General features: G+C 41.3%; 1 protein-coding gene across 4 annotated transcripts in view; it reads left to right on the top strand.

The window, feature by feature from the left end:
• Window positions 1-17,467, top strand: part of Stat92E (Signal transducer and transcription activator Stat92E) — a 183,964-nt gene extending 166,497 nt beyond the window's left edge. For all 4 annotated transcript variants that reach the window (XM_065427341.2, XM_065427340.2, XM_065427339.2 and 1 more), the window contains one exon: window positions 6,501-17,467. The gene's annotated coding sequence lies outside the window, so the exon portion shown is untranslated. The remainder of the gene's footprint in view (window positions 1-6,500) is intronic.
• The last annotated feature ends 4,307 nt before the right edge of the window (window positions 17,468-21,774 follow it).

Raw genomic sequence — 21,774 nt, forward strand, 5'->3', positions numbered from 1 at the left:
AATGTTTGATGTGACCACTCGATGTGAATCGTTCCGGCATGAGATGCCAACATGCATCGAACTGATGGGCTAATCGCACGTGCCTCGCATTTACACGACCCTGCTAGTAACCGCAAAATGTAGACAAGAGACGAGACAAGAAGACACCACAGCACTTGTGGTGTCTTCTTGTCTCGTCTCTTGTCTACATTTTGCGCTGTTACTAGCAGGATAGAAAACCAACAAGCCTAAGCTGCTATTCTAGCATTTACACGAGATCTAGCACCAGGAAACGTGATATACGATCGCATTTTGGCAGTGTGTTGAATGTGCTGCCGAAAGATAGTGTTTTCCGGGAACATATGAACCGGTAAAAAAGAAGCGTAACTGTATTGGGTCATTTCTCGTGTTCTCGGTCATCATCATCATCATCATATATTATTCCCTTAAAGGCCTCTGCTTGGGATCTTACATAAGGTGGAGGGAGTACATATAAAAAATACACTAAAATTGGTCAGTTATAAAAAGTGGAGAAATACACCCGAGAAGTCATCCGGGAAAAAAAAGCAGTTAAAGATACAAAAAAAAAACAGGATACCCATGGTTAAAACAGGAATCACTAAGACATACTGGAAAAAGAATATTACATAGCATACACTTGGCAGGCAGAATTAAAGAACAAAGCACCATTGAAACAAACAAAAAGAAAGGTGAGCTGTAGGTAATACAAAGATTATATAGGTCATGTGGATAATAAACTACGGAATTTTACATGATCACGTTCGAGGACGACAAATTCGGGCAGTTTATTCCATTCCGTTATAGCAATAGGCAAAAACGAGTTGTTAAAGTCGTTAGTAGAACCATGAAGAGACTGAACACTCAATGAATTGAAAAGATGATGAGAAGTGTGGATTGGCGAGAGAAGGAGTGTACCTGTAAATGCGGAAATATGGAGTATTTCCTGTGAAATAAACAGAGTAAGGCAATTCAGGATTGGTATGCTAGAGAAGAGAGACTGAGGGAGTTTTTTATTTTACTCATGCTGTGCTTGTAGTCATTATTAGAATATATAAATCATGTGGCACGGTTTCGGACTGCTTCAATGGTGTTAATAAGGTAAATTTGATGGGGGTTCCGAATACATGCAGCATATTCAAGCTTTGTGTGTACAAATGTTTCGTAGGCCAGTTGTCTAACAGAGGGTGGTGACAAAGATAGGTTCCTTCTGATGAAACCCAGTAACCTCGATGTGTCTGCTGCAACATTTATTATGTGTTCTGCCCAGGTTAGTTTCGTATTAATTGAAATGCCAAGATACCGGTATTCCTGTACTTGTGATACTGGTGTGGAGTGCACTGAGTATGTATAAATGGAGTTAAAACATTTTCTACACCATGCATAAATTTACATTTCGAAACATTAAACTTCAGCATCCACTTTGAGTACCTGTTTTCAGTTAGGTTTGAGTCATTCTGCAGGTGTACGTGATCTCGGTAATTATTAATGTGGTGTTAAAGTATGCAGTCATCAGCGAATAAACGGATAGTAGATGAAATTCCGTTCGGTATGTCGTTGATGAATATTAAGAAAAACAGTGGGCCAAGAAACGAGCCTTGGGGGGGACACATAATGTTACTTTTGTTGTTCAACAATGCTGACCTCCTATGACAGTAAGCTGCACTCGGTCTGTTAAGGTGCGCTTTATCCACAATGAGATTAATGGGTTGAGACTGAGTGCCGCGAGTTTATTGATTTATTTGTGAGCGACGGGATCAAATGCTTTCAAGAAATCAGTCTGAAACAAAGAATTTAAGTTAAGATGAAGGTTGGTAGTAAATTCAAAATGCTGCGTTTCACAAGATAACACAGGACGAAAGTCATTTTGCTTTGGATAAAAAAATGAGTTATCATTGACGTGTTGCGCTATGTGTGAATATGTGGTGTGCTCCAGAAGCTTGCAGGCTGTGCTAGTTGGTGAAAGGGGGCGATATAAGGGTTGCATTGATCTCCGGTATTGAATACTGATACAACTTTCACAGTGATCCAGTCCGTTGGAACAGAACCCTCAGAGATATAGTGCGTAAATATTACCTGTAGGGGGGGGATGCGACTAGAGATAGAATTAGTAGCCTTTAGAATCTTGGCAGGAATATTGTCATGTCCAGGAGCACATGGTATATTAAGTTTGTTAATTATATTAAATTTACCAGTGGAAGTAACAGTGACAGTAGGCATCTGGGTAAATCCCTGTCTCAGTACTACAGCTCAGTAAAAGCTGATGTGAAGTGCGCATTCATTACACCTGAGTGTTCCTCATGAGGAACATGTGACCCATAAGGATTGGTTAAAGAATATTAGAAGAGTGATTTATTGGGTTTAGAATATTCCAAAAAGTTTGGGGGTAAACGCGCATAAGGTGTTGCATGTCTTCATGAAAAGAATTCTTTTAGAGTGTCTTAACGAGTTTAGTATATTTGTGTGGACATGCAAAACATTGTTTCCATTTATTTTTCGAGGGTGATGTTTTGGGTGCTTGGTAACGACAATTTTGTCTTTTTGATGATCTTCTGATCATGTTAGAATACCAGGGTTTCGAATGCAGACCAGGGGTATGTGCTTGTCTGCATGTCTAATAAAGTTAGTATCTTTGTTTGTGGAGCAACCAGTTTTGGTCAACTGATCTATTTAGGGCAAACTGAGAAATGTACAAAACTTTTTAAGTTATCAATTAATGACCAACATATTAATGTTTTGGTAGTCATGAATGTACTTTTGGACGGTTGGCGCACAGGAACATCAAGTAATATGTTGAATAAGACAATCCTGTGGTTGCTAATACCATCAACACAAAACATTGAATGAAATAGCTCTGGCTTGGAAACAAAGACGAGGTCAGGTGTGTTATTACTACGAATGGTTTGTTAATAGACGGGGTAAAATGAAACAGCTGGATAAGATCAATAAAATCTTTAGACTGCTGTGATGCTGCATTTATATTGTCCCAGTCAATATCAGGGAAGTCGAAGTCACTGCAAAGAACATATTCGGCCCGAGAAGAGCAGGAGAGCAATTCCAGTAACACAGAGTGCAGCTCGTCGAGGAATGTGGGATTGGATTTCAGGTGCGTGGTAAATGGCTACTAGTATGTGTTCTTGAAGCAATGGACAGGTTAATGCAAATAATTTCATGGTTACAATTAAATGTGTATGGATAAGCAGGCAGGTTAGATATTATGAAGAGCAAAACACCACCACCTCTGCGCCCCCTCCTGTCAAGCCTTTATGTCGCAAAACGTGGTTTATCGTGCAAAAGTTCATCATTGGCTATTTGTGGAGTAAGCCATGATTCAGTTATCACGACTATGTCAATGCTGTTGTCCTTGAGGAATTCTTCAGCGTCTTTTTTAGGCAGCTAGCTCTGGGCATTTTTATCGTGCAGGACATGCTGTGATGATGTGGTGACCTGGGTGGGCATTGACAAGGAAGGCAGAGAGCGTGCTGGTGCAAGGACAGATAGTAATAGCTTTGCCTTCGCTTCAGTGACTGAGTCAGTGTTGGCATTTTAGATAAACTGCTTATTATCGATAAGGAGCCTCTCAAACTGGATTTTGAAGGGAACTTTTTATGTTGGGCATACAAGTAAAGTTTACTTCTTGCCTGCCGCACACGCGCAGAGTAGTCCTCCCATTTCGATCCTGCAACGAGGATTCTGAATGTATCTATAAAATGCGCAAGCTTAACAATTATGGGACGATTTTTACCACTGTAGAAGCGGCCAAGCTTATGTGCACATTTAATAGTGTTGGGTTCGAGCGTAACATCAAGTTTTTCCTTGCAAAAAGAAAGTATGTGCGACTCGGGCTGAGCTCACGTTTCACCTTTCGCGTCTTGTACCCCAAAAAACGGCAGGTTGCATTGACGGAGGTGGCTCTTGGCGTCGTCACATTTTTCTGTTAGTGCTTTAATTTCGCATAAAAGTTTGTAAGTGGCGTTATTAGTCTCAGCATGAGAAGCAGGTTCTCGCTTCCCGTTAGCCTCAGCAATTTTCTCCAGCACATAAGCACGGCAAGAAAGGCGGCTAACAAGATCCTCTGTATTAGATGGGGCTGAACGAATGAGGTTGAGCTCTATCAACATAGTATTTTGGCTTGTTTCCAGACGTGACAGCGCACTGGCAATAGACTCAAGCATGGGTCCGTGGTTAAATTCAATGTCTCCCGATAGCATCAACAGGAAGGTGGTAACATAAGCATTGATACTATATGTACGCACTGGTTGATATAAAAACCGATGCCGTGAATTAAGAAGGTCAAGGGGAGCATGACACCTCCACTAGAAAACTGTTACTAGAATGGTAAATGCAGGTGTGCGGTAAATAACTAACGTGCATTAGAAAGGGCGTATTCTTGACCATGTTTGAAGTGGTGCCATTCCCCAACTGGTATTGCAACTGCACTGGCGTTTTTAGTTGCGCAGAAAATCCCATGCTGATAGTGACACTCATGTTGAATTCCAATGGCGGAGTCGGAGCAAGTTTTTCTGCTCATTTCTGGGCAAGTTTGTTCCAATGACAGAGTGAGGGCGGGAGTAAGGTGTTCCAATGAGAGAGTCGAAGTGGATTCAGAGCAGGAGTCACTCCATGGAGCAGAAAAAGATGCTCCGCCAAAATCGGCGGAGTGGACCGGAACCCTGCATGACGTATTTCTTTTACCACGTTTGTCTGCTGGGAGGCGCCATCGGTCACGACTCGCGAGGAAACAAAAGCTGCTGCACGCTTGGCGAGATATCCATTCCGCACTTAAAAAAAAAAAAAAAACAGGTGAACGGCGCTGAAAAGACAAGTGACCGGTGCGGCGGTGCTGGCAGCAAAGAGCGGCAGGAAATGACAACATGCAAGGTATCCTGGGTAACTCGACGATTGAAGTTCCGCTTCTGCCTTGCTCCGGCGGCGCAGGTTGTGTTCCACTCGCGGATTCGGAGGCGTTGCTCTGTCAGAGTCAAGTGCTCGCTCGCCGAGTCCATTGGCTGCTCCGACTCCGCCATTGGAATTCGACATCACTGGCCAGGTGACGGTGTCATTGGTGGCTGGACTTGGCGGTGCTGGGTTAACTTTGGTTCCGGTTATGCCGGTAATAGGAGGATGCAGGCAGGCTTGCTCGCTGGCCTGAAATTCTGGGAAGGGCCAGGTAGCACCGAAAAATTCGGCCATCGTGATATATAGTGAAAGAGCCTGCATTAGAAAGGGCGTATTGGTGACCATGGTCGAAGCAGTGTGCCCCTGTGAATGTTGGGCGCTAATATTGGTGCCGGGAAATTGTATGCAACAGGATCGCATCAATGAGGTTCTACTGTATAATGCAAAAATATAGCTGCGAGCTGGTGCACCTTTTGGTACAACTGTAAGTTGAAGCTTTCATCTGGTGTACATTCAAGCAATGTTGGCTGCTGCATAGTGAATCTATGTGGCATGAGTGGGAACTTCTTGCAAATGCTTGCACGCATTGTGTTATATTTTGTGAACAAAGCAGTGCTCTCAGCTTATTTCTAGCTTTTTGCATGCAGTCATCTGCTTCAGATACAATGTACCTAGTATATACATTCGAACTCACTTAAATGATACCAGCTTTAAGAATATATCAGATATGACAGTTAGCAGCCGGTGTGCCGTCATCATTTTTGTATGTGTCTTATGGTAATATAGACTGCTGACAATGATGCTCCCATGCCACATTATTGATTATAACAAATAAATCTGGCTACTGGTGTGTGCGCTGCAAGGAAAAAAGCAAAATCCTAGAGAGAGAGAGAGAGAGAGAGAGAGCGAAAGGCGAGCTGGCTTTACCACACCCGCCTTTGTGCCGCGCACCCCCAACACCTGTCAGTGTGCCTTCTTTGCATTGACTCAAAGAAAAAAAAAATTCTATAGCTAGCGCCTCCATCGCTGCCCTGTTACTTTTTAAGCGGCAGCTCATCAGACTAAATGTGCTGTTTGTTCATACGCTGCAGGTCTGAGAGCACTGCGATCGTAGTGCGCAAGCGGGCATGTCATGCTCATTTTTTTACATTTCGCTGGCTTTCTTTACGACAAAAAAAAAAAAAAAAACATAACAAGTATGTAATTCGAAGCTCCTGAATTGGGTGTTTTCTAGAACACCACAACTTTCTCATTGAAAGTTTTGCCTTAAGGTTAATAATTGCTAAGTTGGTCAAATAATCTTGACTAATTATGCATTTAAGCAAATTACAAAAAAAATTGTGTGACTTGCTGCATACAATAGCCAACAACATGTATTTGGTCATGCCCTCCTCAAGTGCTTCAGCATATTTTTAGACCATGGCTAAAGTTAACTGGGACACTGTCTGTATATTAATTTAAAGAAAAATATCCAAAGTGAAATTCTGTTGCAGTTGGCCTTTAATGAGGGAATCTTCTTTCGTTCTTTTGTTGCATTGATGGTTATTGCAGATCAGTGCTTCCCTTGTGTATTTAATACTCCTTTGTTTTTCTTCTTATTACAGGGAGTCCAGTAATGGCACAATACTGTTGGCTTGAAAAGCCGAAAATTGGGAACTTTAAGGCGAGGTGTTGGGGCTTTCTTTTTTTCATCTCTGTTTGATTCACGCTCATCTTACTTTACAAGGAATCCTCCTGAAGCACCGTTTTCTTGGAGCTCCTTGGTATGCCCTGTACAGATGTCGGTACTGTGTTAACATTGTAATTTCATGATGCTGCCACCAGTCCTGAAAGGATGCCCCTTCACTGTCAGAGGCCTTTGTAATAGCACACTTCCTGATGGCCATTAAGAGTACATTGACACTATTTTTGTTAGTCACGCTGTTTAAAGCACTTGTAGTATATATTCTGTGCTTACTGAAAGCTAGTCTCAGATTGAGGCTTGTACGAGAGCGAGTCGTTGATGCGACAAAGTGTACACTTTGGTTTCTCTTGCTGCATTGGTATCGTGAATGGTAATGACGGAGCCCCTTTAGTGCTTTCAGTCTTGGTGACATATTTAGTGATTGGCTGTGGGTTGACTTGGCTTTAACATTAAAGACTTATCACAGGATTACTGTTGTGGAGTCTTCATTACGACCTTCCAGGAGGAGACCATTGCTTTGTGGGAGGCAGCGACGAAGTCAAACAGTTAATTGAAGACAAGGACTGAACCACAGTCAGTGTGTGAAGGTCTGAAGCTACTTCATTTTTACGTGGACACGCTTGTGATAAGAAACTATGCTGGCTATAGAGTGCAATTAGCAGTGTGTGGCTGCGAGAGTCAGAGGCTGGACCCTTGGGCTGCAACAGTTAGACATGATAAGCAGTTGGAAGTGTGGTTATTGCAAGAGTTATATATGGCACAGTAGTGTTATTTGAGTGGTGTCCCTGCGTTACAGCTCCAACTAGGGAAAAATTGGCCTATGCTTGCATAGCCTTAGAGGTTGGGATTGACAACATAACGAGCTGTACTGCAACTCAAGTTTACCTCAAGATCAAACTTCTGATAAGGTGTGGATTTTGTTTGTGTAATATAATGCTGTGTCACAGTCTACAAGAGCTCACAACATCTGTGGCGTAAGCATTTTCTCAGCACATTGGTTGCTTTCTGCAATGATGTTATTGACAGGGCATGAGAAGCTTCACTTCATTTCACTTGAATGGCATTGGGAATATTCATGTTTTATCTTTAAGGTAGACGCAAGTCCAAACAATTTTTTGTTTAAGCTCGCTTAGTTTTCATGTAGAGTTGGGAAGTGCTACATATGTTTATGTTCCGTGGAAATGTCCCTGGCTCCTTTTAAAATTAATCCATGTGTTCAAGGCCAGCCTGCTTTTTGAGCAGTGAGAAAAAGAAGGTTCAGATTTCACGTTGCTTTGTTTGCAAGAACAACGTGTCATGTCATTTGCCACCAGCTTGGCTGTCATCTCATCGACCATCACAGTTAGCCAGTGCCTGTTCCTGCAGACGTTCTTGCATATGAACAGCTTTGTGAGTATTGGCACTCTTGCCGATGTAATTTCAAGCGCACATCCACATTTCTTCCGAGATATTTTTTCTGTTGGTGTGTTTTTTCTAATTTCTTAGTACCCCTGACATGTCAGTGAAGTTGTTTCTGACTCTTATATGCTCATTCAAGCCACACCTGCACAAATCTCCCAAAGTTGTGTTTAATTAATGAGAAACTACTCTGTACTATATGTGCGTGTGCGCCCACATTTTTGACTTACATGTGTTCAACACCTTTGGATTGCATTTTGCTTCCAAGTGCAGTCTTTTTTTCTTTGCTTATGATGGGATGACCCATCTTGTTAATTTGTAGATAGAATGTTTTTTGTATTGTGTGCCTCTTTTGGGTGTATGTATGTGTATGCATGCACATAGTCAGAGACTATCTTCCTGTGTTCCTTGGACTGACCTGTTGCCACCGATCTCGTGCTCTTCAGTTTCCTGATGTTTGTTTCTTAATTCATTGATTAACATATGGTTTGTTGTTGTATTTGAGCTGGAATAATTCTTTGTTCAGAACTTACTTTTCTATGTATACATGTGTGTGTGCTTTTTACCACTATACAGAGGACCTCATTATAGCAAATTGGTATGGACTGGCCAAGACCTTTATTGTAGTGTGTGTTAGGCTTGCCACTCAAGAACTTGGTATGCCCGACAAGGTATTTATTAGCCTCTTGATTAATGGCACAGCAATCCCAGGTAGTAGTGAGAAATGGCAAGTCAAACCTTTTCAATTTTATATCCACACCAGTGCTTCAGTTGATACTGCATCAGTGCAAACTGGAAATGATAGGCTGCAATGGGTGCAGTGGTAGTTGATGTGAATAATCATCAGAAAACTATTGCAAACTTAGCAGCATATTGCTGACTTATACATATACCTGAGATGTTAGACCAGCGATTGCTTTGAGAGGGCATGTTTGGTAGTGCTCACGTCCCCATTGTTTACTCCAACAGCAAATTTTTGTTCATGACTGAGAAGTGGTGCAAATTACTGAAGAATATAAATAAAAAGGCATATGGTGAACTGAAAGAATACAAACACAAGTACTGTTTTTATTTGCAACACATCATGCTTGTGTTTCTGATTCTTTCATTTAACCTCATACTTTTTATTTTTATGGACACTCCTGCTGTACTCACAGCATCATGTTCCACACGCATGTGCGCACAAGCACGCATATATATATATATATATACATATATATATATGTGTGTGTTTTCCTGACTGGGCCGGTTTTCTGCAGCCCACTTTTGGAAACAAAATAAAGGACGAAAACAATAGTAATTGCACTGCAAAGTGAAATCTTCCACCTTTTATTTCCTCCCATCCAAAGCCTGTCTTGGTTTATGGCACCCTTGAGTATTGAGCTTAGTGCAGTGTACTGGAGGGCAGTTGAGCGAGTGGAAATCTAGGAAAGACGGAGTAACACATGCAAAGCCAATTTTGTGAAAGCTAACAGCTAATGCAAGAAAGCTGGTGTCTTGATGTGCACTCTCTTTCCGCTCACTTCTGTATTAACAGATCTTACAACTTCCCTCTATTCGGAAGTTGTCTGATCTGCCGAGTTTTGGAGGTATGGGGGGGCACAGTGAAACGGTGACGTGAGTGGCAGGACAGAATGTTCACTTCCGAAGGGCAGTTTCATGGCAGCATGCTCCCTCCTAGTTTCTTTGACACCATCCATGTATAGTTCATAAGCAAATGTTTACAGTAATTTATACGGCCCATAACACTTTGTGAAATATTCTAGCATAACCTTGCTATTGCTGCCAATGCTTTGCGGGGCAAAAGTGCGAGTTTTTTTTCCCCATTCTTCAGCTCTTTGTGCTGTTTTTCAGTCATGAACCTTGACCAACCTAATATTATTATCCGAATTAAGATTTGATTGGTTTGCAGTTTAATAGGTGTGTAAGGGTTTTTTTTACCATGTAAATTATGAGAATTCAATGGAGAATTCCACCATTGTTTTTTGTAATGGGGGGTTTACTGTATTTGGAGTTCCGATAATGAGGTTTCACTGTATGAAGATTCCCCATGCTCACACATGGTATTGCAAGTTTCTGTGTACTGCTAGAATATGACTGCTATTTTGAACTGAGAAAAATGTTATTCTTTTATTTTTACTCAGAAGGAGTCGCATAAAACATCACCTTAGCTGAGTGACCACTTCTTTGAGGTCAACACAGCACTTTTAAAATAGTTACAGAGCTCATTTAAATACAAAACATTAAAAAAAACGGCTCTGTTGAAATTTTGCTTGAGCATTGCTTAATAGGAGTTGTGTTTGGCTAATGAGCTCTCAACATTGGCGAATGCAGGGATTCACTGCAAGATTACATTCAGGCATGCTTCATGCACTGTTTGTTCTTGCCTGCTACATCAGCATAATTTCATATGTATGGTACCAGCAGATAGTTGCTGTTCAGTTGTTCCACTGCCACGGGAAGAAAATAAAGCAAATCAATCTTAATTAACCAAGCTTTAAGTGCAATACCGCTTTCTGTCCACATCACTGCACACCTTTGTGGCAATTACATGTCTATCCTGCAAAATAAACCTCTATTACAAAATGTTTCCAGTGCACAAAATAAATTACTGTCCATGAATAAACATTATATACTACTAATTTTCAATATGCGTTGTATTATTGCCATGCGGCAAATTTATGAAGACTGGATTGAAAGAGGTTGATTTCGTATAAGATACTAGAGGAAGCTTGAAGACAAGTGGTTGGCCAAGTTTCGCCAACTAATTTTGTGTGAGCCTCTATGGCTAGAACAAAAAGGCTGGCTACTCTGCCTCAATTGATCTCTTGACTGTCTTGTTCTTGAGTAGTCTACCTACCCCTTAGCATTCTTGGTACATGTCATGTACCAGTCATGTACTATCAGCCACTAGCTGATGCACTGTGTGGCACTAGCCAATACAATCTCGCAAAGCAGTGTTTATTGTGTGAACTCAGTGCTGTTAAAATTATTCAGGGTGGGAAAATTGTGATGTGCATCAGCCTTGGATAGACACTGCACATAGATGAGTGTCCACATTGCTTTAAATTAGTCCACTTCGTTTGCTGCCAACTGACTAATTAATGTATCCTTTCCCAGTGGCACATTCACTTAGATTGCATTGCCATTGACTTAGTCACCTAATGTAAATTATCTGTGTCATGTAAAAAATGATGCCATCACACTGCACCAATGCACCGAGATATTGTAGATGTCGAACTAGCCTATGTCGCCAATCCTTCGGCCTTAGGAACTGCATGATGGCCCATGCCACATCCAAAGAATGCATGATGGCTATTCATTTGTATATCTGAAGCTGAAGTTCTCACTGTGGTTAAAATGTGAGTGTTAGAAAGAGCCTCTGCCAACAAAAACATGCTGTGCCTGCCCTACATCCCTCCACACTACAATAAATGAAATGATTCTCTTGTGGATCATGCCAGCGCCATGATGAGGTACCCTAGTTTTGTTGGCTACAGTGAGCATGCCATGGGAAAAATCTGTACACTTGGACAGTCAAGATAAGCGTTTGTGTCAGCAAAGAGGATGGTGTGCAGAACGAACACAGGCGCAGCAATATGTATGGGGACTTTAGAAAGACGTTAATAGTTGGATCACATAAACGTTGCTTGCATTTGGAGAACCTTGCCTACAGCATTCCCATAATGTGAAAAGCGAGGCGTTAACCAATGACAAAAGGATGCAGCACTGGAGGCAGTGTTTTAATTCCTCCTCAAACGGGAGTATTACTTGAACTTCGTGAACGAACACTCCTGTCTTCATCTCTAGGATCATAGGAGGTTCAATGTACAACATCTTAGCTTGTAACTGGCTACAGGTATTACAATAATAAAGAAATTGCTCTTGTCATCCAAACGTTTTGTACAGTTTCATTGCACCTCAGCTAAGAATGGCCTTGCCCAGCTATGTTAAAACAAATTGTAGGAGATAGAAAAGACCAATATTGATGTTTCAAGTCATGCTGCATCTGTTCATTATTTGAACAGGGTTCGTTTCGCAGCGTAAAGGTTTTCAGCGAGACCTTTCAGTAATTTTATCCTTGCACAATTCATAGGCTACTCTCCATTACACATTTAACACAACACATTTGCTAGTTTTCACCACTGCTGTATATAGCTGTGCACAAGGCAAGAATGGTGCAAAGTGATGTGCACCAATAAAATCAAGGGATAAGAAAGCTTGGAGATGGCTTTGACATTGTGTTAAGAATGCGTGTTTGTGATCGGCATATAAAACAAGCAATGGGAGTGCTGTAATACTTTACTGATGACTGGTGTTGGAACTCTCCGTAAGCAAGGAAAAAGAAATGTGTAGAAGTGCGCAGCAGTGATGGAAAAAAATATTTTTATGCAGAAAAAAAAAATCATAGTTGTGGCTAGCTTTATAAAAGTGCATTTAGCCAGAATACTAGCTGCTGGAAAGGTACTGTAGCCATAGCTAAACACACTAGTATTTTATCTACAAGCAAGTGAATGTGACTATCTTGGAAATATTGTCTCAGTTCAGATTCACTTGACCACTGCTACAGGCCGGTGTCTGAAACATACTGTTGTAGATTATAGCATTGTATATTCATAATATTTTGCAGCCTTTGAAAATTAGCAGCAATACATTATGCCAAAACAGGTGACATTGCATGCACAGTTGTGCCGCTTCTGCCATGTGCATAGAATTCCAACAATGGGGTAATGACTGCAGTTAACTTTCACTAATTCATCTGCCTTGCTGGCTCTATGCCATTCTACCACTGAGCACAAGGCTGCAGGTGTATTGGCTGTGGTGGCTACACACTGATAACAGCAGAGTGCAAAGATGCTTGTGCACTTAGATTCAGGTGCTTGTTAAACAACCTAAGGTCAAAATTAATTCCAAGGTCCTGAACAATGGCATCTCTCGTAGTCCACCATGCATGTAAGAATGCAAGACCTCGTCAGTTGTAAAACTTTCATTAATTCAACCCCAACAGCATGCAGAATTAGTTACTAGAGCATCAAGGCTGCCCTAGAAACTTATTTCAGTCTGCATTTTATTAATTCCAAATGAAGTTTGATATCAAAGACTTCACTTGCACTTGGAACTGGGGCTGTAGAATCAACTTTGCAGTGTTGAGATTCTCTTTCACGAAACACTTAGTAGATGGTGAACCACTGGGAGCCAATCTTTTATTGCAATTTTGCCCATGGCAGACAACTGACTGAGTGCTAGAGATGCAGCAAAGTAGGCCTGTAGTTGGGTCTCTTACAGGTAGACACGAGTAATGATAAAAAAAGGCATGAAATCACTCGTGCACCTGCTGTGTTTTGGGTGCCACTGTATGTACAACTTGCACTTTGTGCATGGCAAGTCCATTCTCTTCGTATATTGAAAAAGTAACTTGGGCACCGTTTGCCCATTTGGTGTGTTTGTACACATTGCTGATTCTCTGTTGCTTCAACCACCAATATTACCAACATCCTACATCTCAACTTCGTATTACCTTCTTTTCTTTTTTTAGAAATGTATAGGCACCTGCGCTGGCCTTTCTAATTTATCAAATGAAGTCAGTAGTTGGATAGCCGGATTATTGGATGTATAACCACACTGTTAATTGATGTTTTTCTACCTAAATTATTGCAATTGGGTTTATGTGGTATGTACTTTCTGTATGATTGCATGCAAGGGTGCAGCAGCCATAGTTTCAGCATGTGTTTCTGGATTTTATTGTCGCACACCGTATCCTGCACATTCAGCATCTGGACTGGCTCTTTTGCAGGTAGTGAACTATCTGGCTTGTAAGAATAGTCTTGTAAGATGGCTTGCTCATATTTCCTTAGTGATTGTTGGTTATGTTTGTAAACATTGTGTCAGCTTAATCTTTTTCCATTCTCAGCAAGAAGCATGCATGGAGTTGCCAAACAGGCAAACAGCTGTCGACACAAATGCAATTACAATTACACAATTATACACTGCATCCTGACTCGTGGAGTAAGCTATGCAGAGGTAACAACCGCTTCCACCAATTTGCCGTTCCTGTGCTGTTATGCACAGCAGTTTTACATAAATGCCCTTAAAACTGTGACACACATTTTTTGAGCTGGAATACATCATGCTGAATTATTGTCTGACAATTGCAGACCTTTGTAAGATATTTTTTAGTATGTCCTAGGTGTAAGAAAAATATTGGTGGTCAATTTTACTCGTGTACAGTGCATTCCACTGATAAGCAGCACATGCATGTGTGTAGTTAGCACCTTTGTGATGGTGCAGCCGTAATTGCTGGCACAAGCTGTGTCAATTCATTGTGTAGGCATGCACAAAAGAAAACCAGTCACCACACGCTGCATGTCACCTGCCACAGAGATAACTACTTCCAGACTTGCCATAGATTGATGGAAATTTTCTCATGCCGTGCACTCATGTGTTATTAAGTGCTGTGCCGACTAACATACTGCGGCATCAACAGGTTTTTCTCTTTGTAATGCTGCATTGATGTGTACAAGGAAAGGTGGTGCGAGGAAGTGGTGCACCAAAATGTGAATAACTGGAGCACAGTTGTGAGTTCATACCATCAGTGTAAATAGAAATGTGGACATGTCAAAGCATAGTATAATGTCTTCACAAGTTTCTTCATTTGCCAGTGTTTGCTATATCTCTGTTATTTATTTGCTGACATGTATCTCTGAGTTTGCAGTGTGCCTAGCAGATGGATACATTGCGATACCAATAGAGCACTTTATTTCAAAGTTCCCATGCATAATGCTTCTTTTTGTTTGTATTTTCAATTGCATACCTGCAATACCTGCATGCTGACCATGCATTCAGGTGTCTTTATAGTTTGGCAGGAGTGGTAGTGAACTGTACGAGGCCCGGTGTGCAATGTATAAGTGTTCTCTGCTTTCTCAACACCTCAAGAATATTTCCAGGAATGTGAGGCATCTGAGCCGTCTCTGGCAAGCATTGGCCAAACATGCCTTGTGTTGTCAAAAAAACAGGTGCCGTGCAAAAGACAGTGACTGAATGCTTGAACGTTCCTGTAACTGATGCTAACATTTCTGGAAGTTTTCTTCTGCTTTCTTTCACCAGACTGTAAAATAAGTCTTTCTCTGCAAACTCCTCTTGTGGTTCCGAATTTACAAAGTTGTGCCTATTCACACACCCGTCTTTACGTGTGGTACTTTTGTTAACCCAAACTTCTGCTACGTTGAGCACATTTACAAAGATCCCTTATGTTTTCCTTAAACGTAGTTGCTCTACTACTATATTCTCTTACAGCAAATGGAACATGCTTCCAGGATCAGTGTGTGTTGTGCAACCTTGCAAAAAAATTTGTTGTGATATGCTGATGCATCACACCTGAGAATCCCCACTGTATAGCACCCCAATTCACTCAAGTTTGCCAAATTATGCTCCACTTGCATTTGGCAGCATACAGTGCAGGTGAGGGTTTAAAGCAGTGCACATTGTGCATTGCTCTGTGTGTTTTGTAACAGGCTGCAGCTGTTGTTTCGTGTCCTGACAAAGTCATGTGCTGAGGCATGTGTCTCTAACTGCAACATTATAACACTGAAAGCATTAACACTCTTTTTTATTTCATTTTTTGATGGCTGTAGTGCACGCATTGTACTTTTTGTTACAAATTATTAGTGTGAAAGTCCCATACGATGCTGCTTAAGCTCGTCAGCATTTGTAAAAAACACGAGAAACTTCCAAGTTTGGACATGAAGGCACCTCCAGGGCACCATTGTACTTGTACAATGGCGCGTCCTGCAAAGTGTTGTCATGCTTTTCAGTGATGATCCAAATACGCTATTCTGTTAAATAAGAAATTGTCGCACTGTCAGTTGAGACAAGGCTTCAGCTTGAGCACTTTGAAGCAGGACTAGGGATGTGCAATTGGTGGTGTGTTGGCTTAGATGGAAATTAACTACTTGCAAAACCTGCACTGTTCATTGCTAGATATTGTGATTTGTAGCATTCTTAGACTTTCGCTATTGCATAACTGCTTCCGTTCAAGCAGTGTCTCTTGGAGCTCAGCATTACTCCTTCTTTCTGTGTGCAATGAACATTAATATCTCTCCTGATTTTATATTAAGCTGCATGTATTCACTGGCTTTACAATTGGTGAAGTGCTGGATTCGACTGCTGGCAATTGTTTCACTTGGGCTTTGTTGCGAGTGCATGAAATGCATTTAGAGAGAGATTTGTGCTTGATTCTGCTGCTGTAGTTCAGGAAGCATGAGGAACATGTGTATCTTGAATCGACGCAGAAGTGGTGAATTTTATTCTTGAATTGGTTTAAATGACAGCTTGTGTTTAAATAGCACTACGAGGGAGCAGTGCCATTTCAGTAAGGCTTGAAAGTGAGATAGTAGAATTTTTTCTTCACAGAAGCTTTGTTAATTATGCAAAACGAGCCTTTGTCATCCTTCTGTTAACAGCAAAACAAAACATGCACACGAATGCTAAGAAACGAGTCTGATAATTGACGGCGCAAACTAACAACCAGCGTTTATTGAAAGAGGAAGGCACAAAGCAGGACTAGATCAGGGTGAGAGCAGTTGTGAAGTCATAATGTTTATCCCATTGTCATTGGTAGCTGCAGAACAAGTGTTAGAAAGTCAACTGCCACTCAAAAAGTCCACCTTTTTATTTATCAAGTTGATTCACCCTCCTTGTGTGTTGCAAGTCATGTAAAAAATTAATTTATTACACATTGAAAGACGGTTTTTTTCTCTCATTTTAAACACAAATGTGTTCTGTGTGCTCCTGCCTTATGCACAGGTGCTGTGCAGGACATTATGCAAGCACATCTGAAAACTGCTTTTGGCTGTAATTGCTTGTTTCGTGCTGTTGTTACCGTTAGACATATGCTTGAACTGTTGCTTTTAGTTGCAGCTTTCCTACAGCTGCATGCAGAATCAAACACAAAGTAGGCTCCCTTTTAAAACGATCATGAAGAGACCTTAAAAATTTTTGTCGGAAGTTACTAACTCCATCAGAAAGTATGCAAGAGCGAGTAGACTGTTGAGCTTGTTAGAGCATCCTTGTTACCAATGTTTGTCGTAAAGGAAGGCTACTGTAATGGATGGCAAAGCAAGCTCAAGTGAGGACAGACTTGTATGATTGATGAGCAGTTTCCAGTGGCATTACTGTGTATTTTTTATCATGGTCCGTTGTCCCAAGTCTGTTTTGTTACCGTTCATTGTGAGACTTGCATTGCAGACACCTTGCGCAAATGTGTGATAGACAGAAGGGAGATTAAAGGTTCTGTACTCATATTGATGCCAGTACAACATCTTTTGTTACTGTTTATCAAAGAAAAAGTCTTCATTCAAGTACAAATCAAAGCTGGCTCTGTTTTCCTTCATTTTCCCAACATGACTACTACTCTAACCTTTTTCTTTTTTTCATATGTTTCACTTCACTGTGCATTGTCTTCCCTTGTAGATTAAACACTTGTTGATTGAAGCATCTGTCTCATGTCTGATTGCAGCTGAAAGTACACACAGCACACAAGCCAAAATAGACTAAGAGACTAAGACAAAAGACAGCAGCATTGTCTCGTGTGCTAGATTTTTTAATGTTTGTTCATTTTCGTGCTCATGCTAAGCTTGAAATTCAACAAGCTCGACCAGCTGTAACGCCTTGCAGCTGAAAGTCTGGCAGAAGGGAATTTTCATTTTCTTCTTTCTACTTTCCCTAAAGCTGCTCTGAAACAGGTTGTGTTGAAGCTGCAGTCTTTTATTTTTCAAGTTAGCCATAGTAATTTACCTCTGCAGGGACTTAGATGGGATGTTGGTTTACAGGTCTGAGAGAAGGTTTTGCGTTTTTGAAGTTCTATTAGCTAAATCAGGCATGCCACAGTACAAGAAATCAGGTAAGTTATCTGCCTACATTTCCATTGCGGGCACTGTCACATTAAGCATCAAATTCTTGTAGGTCAAATTGAAATGGTTTCGAGAGTTCTCGGAGAATCTTGGCTCACAATTATGCCAGCTGACTGCAAATACACGATCAAATTTGTAGCCTCCTTATTCAAGCACAGCGAATTTCATTAAGCCACTGTTAGGGCGAAGGCTGCTGGTAGCACATCTTCATATGGTACGAAAATATTGCTACAGAACTTGGGACAGACAGGCAACATATTACTACAGTTCGAAATGCCCAATTTTATTGTTGGCCATTTCTATTCTATAAGAAAGCATACCCTATGACTAAGAGATAGCGCAAGAAAGAGTAAGATTAGGAGTGCACAAATATTGTGCCAAAAGGCCAGACTGGAAAAATATCATCATCAGCCTATTTTATGTCCACTGCAGGATGAAGGCCTCACCCTGCAATCTCCTATTACCCCTGTCCTGCGCCAACCAATTCCAGCTAGCGCTTGCGAATTTCTGAATTTCATTGCTCGACCGAGTCTTCTGCCGTCGCTCAACTGCACTTCCCTTCTCTTGGCACCCATTCTGTAACCCTAATGGTCCACCAGTTATCTTGCCTACGCATTACATGACCTGCCCAGCTCCATTCTTTTCTCTTAATGTCAATTAGAATATCGGCTATCCCCGTTTGCTCTCTGATCCACAACGCTCTCTTCCTGTCTCTTAACGTTATGCCTAATATTCTTCGTTCCATTGCTCTATGCATGGTCCTTGACTTGTTTTCGAGCTTTGTCAATCTCCAAGTTTCTGCCCCATATGTCGGCACTGGCAGAATGCATTGATTGCACACCTTTCTTTTTAATGATAGTGGTAAGCTTCCAGTCGGGAGCTGGCAATGTCTGCCATATGCGGTCCAACCCATTTTTATCGTTCTGTAAATTTCCTTCTCATGATCAGGGTTCCCTCTGTATAATTGACCTAGGTAAACGTACCTTTCACATACTCTAGAGGCCGACTGGCGATCCTGAATTCTTGTTCTTTTGCCCGGCTATTTATCATTATATTTGTCTTCTGCATATTAATCTTCAACCTCACTCTTACACTCTCCCTGTTAAGGTCCGCAATCATTTGTTCTAACCTGTCTGCATTGTTGCTGAATAGAACAATATCATCGGCAAACCGAAGGGTGCTGAGATATTCGCCGTTGATCCTTAGTCCTAAACCTTCCCAGTTTCCAAGCATTTAATGAGTAGCATTGGAGAGATCATGTATTGTCTGACCCCCTTCTTTATAGGTATCTTCCTACTTGTGGAAAAGTAAGGTAGCTGTGGAATCTGTGTAGATACTTTCCAGGATATTTATGCAAGCGTCCTGTACTCCTTGATTACGTAATGCCTCTATGACTGCTGGTGTGTCTACTGAATCAAATGCCTTTTTGCAATCTTTGAAAGCCATATAGAAAGGCTGATTGTACTCTGCGGATTTCTCAATTACCTGATTAATGACATGGATGTGATCCATTGTAGAGTATCCCTTCCTGAAGCCAGCCTGTTCCCTTAGTTAGCTAAAGTCTAGTTGGAAATTATCTTGGTGAATATTTTATATAATACTGGGAGAAACATAACTGCCTATAATTTTTCAATTCTTTAACGTTTCCCTTTTTGTGGATTAGTATAGCGTTTGCATTCTTCCAGTTTTCTGGGACCTTTGAAGTCAACAGACGCTTTGTATAAAGAGCCGCCAGTTTTTCAAGCATGTTTCCTCCATCTTTGATTAAATCGACTGGTGGCTCATCTTCTCCTGCCGCTTTTCCCTGTTTCATGTCTTGCAAGGCCCTTCTAACTTCATCACTATTTTTAGAAGGAGCCTCTGTAACCTGTTCATTACTACTTCGAATAGAGGTATCGTGGCTGCTTTGTTACTGTACAGGTCAGTATAGAATTCTTCTGCTGCTTTTACTAGATCTTTGAAATTGCTGATGTTATTATTCTGTCTATCTTTCAGCGAATACATCTTGGGTTTGTGAGATGCCAAGTTTCCTTCTTACTGATTTCAGGCTGCATCCATTTTTTACTGTTCCTCAGTCTTTCTCACATTATAATTTTGAATATCCCTTATTTTTTCTTTGTTGATTAGTTTTGACAGTTCTGCGAATTCTATCCTTTGAGTTGGACACTTTCATTCTTTGTCGTTTCTTTATTTGTCCTTTGTTACTTGGGAGAGCTTACCTACTGGTTGCCTTGGTGCCTTACCTCCCGTTTCAGTTGCTGCTTCTGAAGCCAGCCTAGTTACGGTTTTATTCACTGCCTCTATGTCATCTTCATCTCTGTGTTCTAAGGCTGCATATTTGTTTGCAAGTGCCAACCTAAATACCTCCTGCATGTCTACAGGAGGTATTCAGAGACCTGGATTGGGAAGAATTGGGGATAAGAGTTAATGGAGAATACCTTAGTAACTTGTGATTCGCTGATGATATTGCCTAGCTTAGTAACTCGGGGGGACCAATTGCAATGCATGCTCACTGACTTGGTCAGGCAAAGCAAAAGGGTGGGTCTAAAAATTAATATGCAGTAAACTAAAGTAATGTTTAACAGTATCGGAAGAGAACAGCCGTTTACGATAGGTAGCGAGGCACTGGAAGTGGTAAGGGAATACATCTACTTAGGGCAGGTAGCGACCACGGATCCGGGTCATGAGACTGAAACAATAAGAAGAATAAGAATGGGCTGGGGTGCGTTTGGCAGGCATTCTCAGATCATGAACAGCAGGTTGCCGTTATCTCACAAGAGAAGAGTGTATAACAGCTGTTTCTTACCAGTACTCGCCTACGGGGCAGAAACCTGGAGGCTTACGAAAAGGGTTCTACTTAAATTGAGGACGAACCAACGAGCTATGGAAAGAAGAATGATGGGTATAACGTTAAGGGATAAGAAAAGAGCAGATTGGGTGAGGGAACAAATGCGAGTTAATGACATCTTAGCTGAAATCATGAAAAAGAAATGGGCATGGGCAGGACATGTAATGAGGAGGGTAGATAACCAATGGTTTAAGGGTTACGGACTGGATTCCAAGGGAAGGGAAGCGTAGCAGGGGGCGGCAGAAAGTTAGGTGGGCGGATGAGATTAAGAAGTTTGCAGGGACAACATGGCCACAATTAGCACATGACCGAGGTAGTTGAATAGGTATGGGAGGGGCCTTTACCCTGCCAATTGGCCCTGCAGTGGGCATAGCCAGGTTGCTGCTGATGGTGATGCCAACCTGAATTGGTCTGCTTTTACCCTTTGTGTGTCTAGGTTGGCCTGTTTCTTCTTGACCAATAGTACTCTTTCTCTCTTCAAATTGAGGTGAATCCTATCCCTCACTAATCTATGATCACTGCACTTTACCCTAACACTTCTACATCCTGCACTACGCTGGAATAGGCAGAAAGTATGAAATCAATTTCATTACTTGTTTCAGCATTAGGGCTTTTCCAGGTCCACTTTTTGTTCCAATGTTTCCTGAAGAAGGTGTTCATTATTTGCAGCTTGTTCCTTTCCACGAATTCTACCAACGTCTCTCCTCGAGTGTTCCTAGAATCCGCGCCGTAGTTGCCGATTGCTTGTTCACTAGCCTGCCTTTTATCCACTTTTGCATTGAAGTACGACTACAGCATACAGAGTTTGCACTTTTTGCATCGCTAATTCAACATCTTCATAAAACTTTTCTATTTCTACATCATCGTGACTGGAGCTTTATTCTGTACATCATCATTTTTAGCTTTACTACTACTACCCTCTCATTAATGCTGTAGAATTCATCAATTTCAGTTTATTTCTTTAATAAGTAGATATACATGCTTACACAAGTATACAGGAGGAGGCCCCAGAGCATGTGGCTGAAAGGGGACCTCCGGTT

The sequence above is a fragment of the Dermacentor albipictus genome, chromosome 4, assembly GCF_038994185.2.
Source record: "Dermacentor albipictus isolate Rhodes 1998 colony chromosome 4, USDA_Dalb.pri_finalv2, whole genome shotgun sequence".
Taxonomy (NCBI): domain Eukaryota; kingdom Metazoa; phylum Arthropoda; class Arachnida; order Ixodida; family Ixodidae; genus Dermacentor; species Dermacentor albipictus.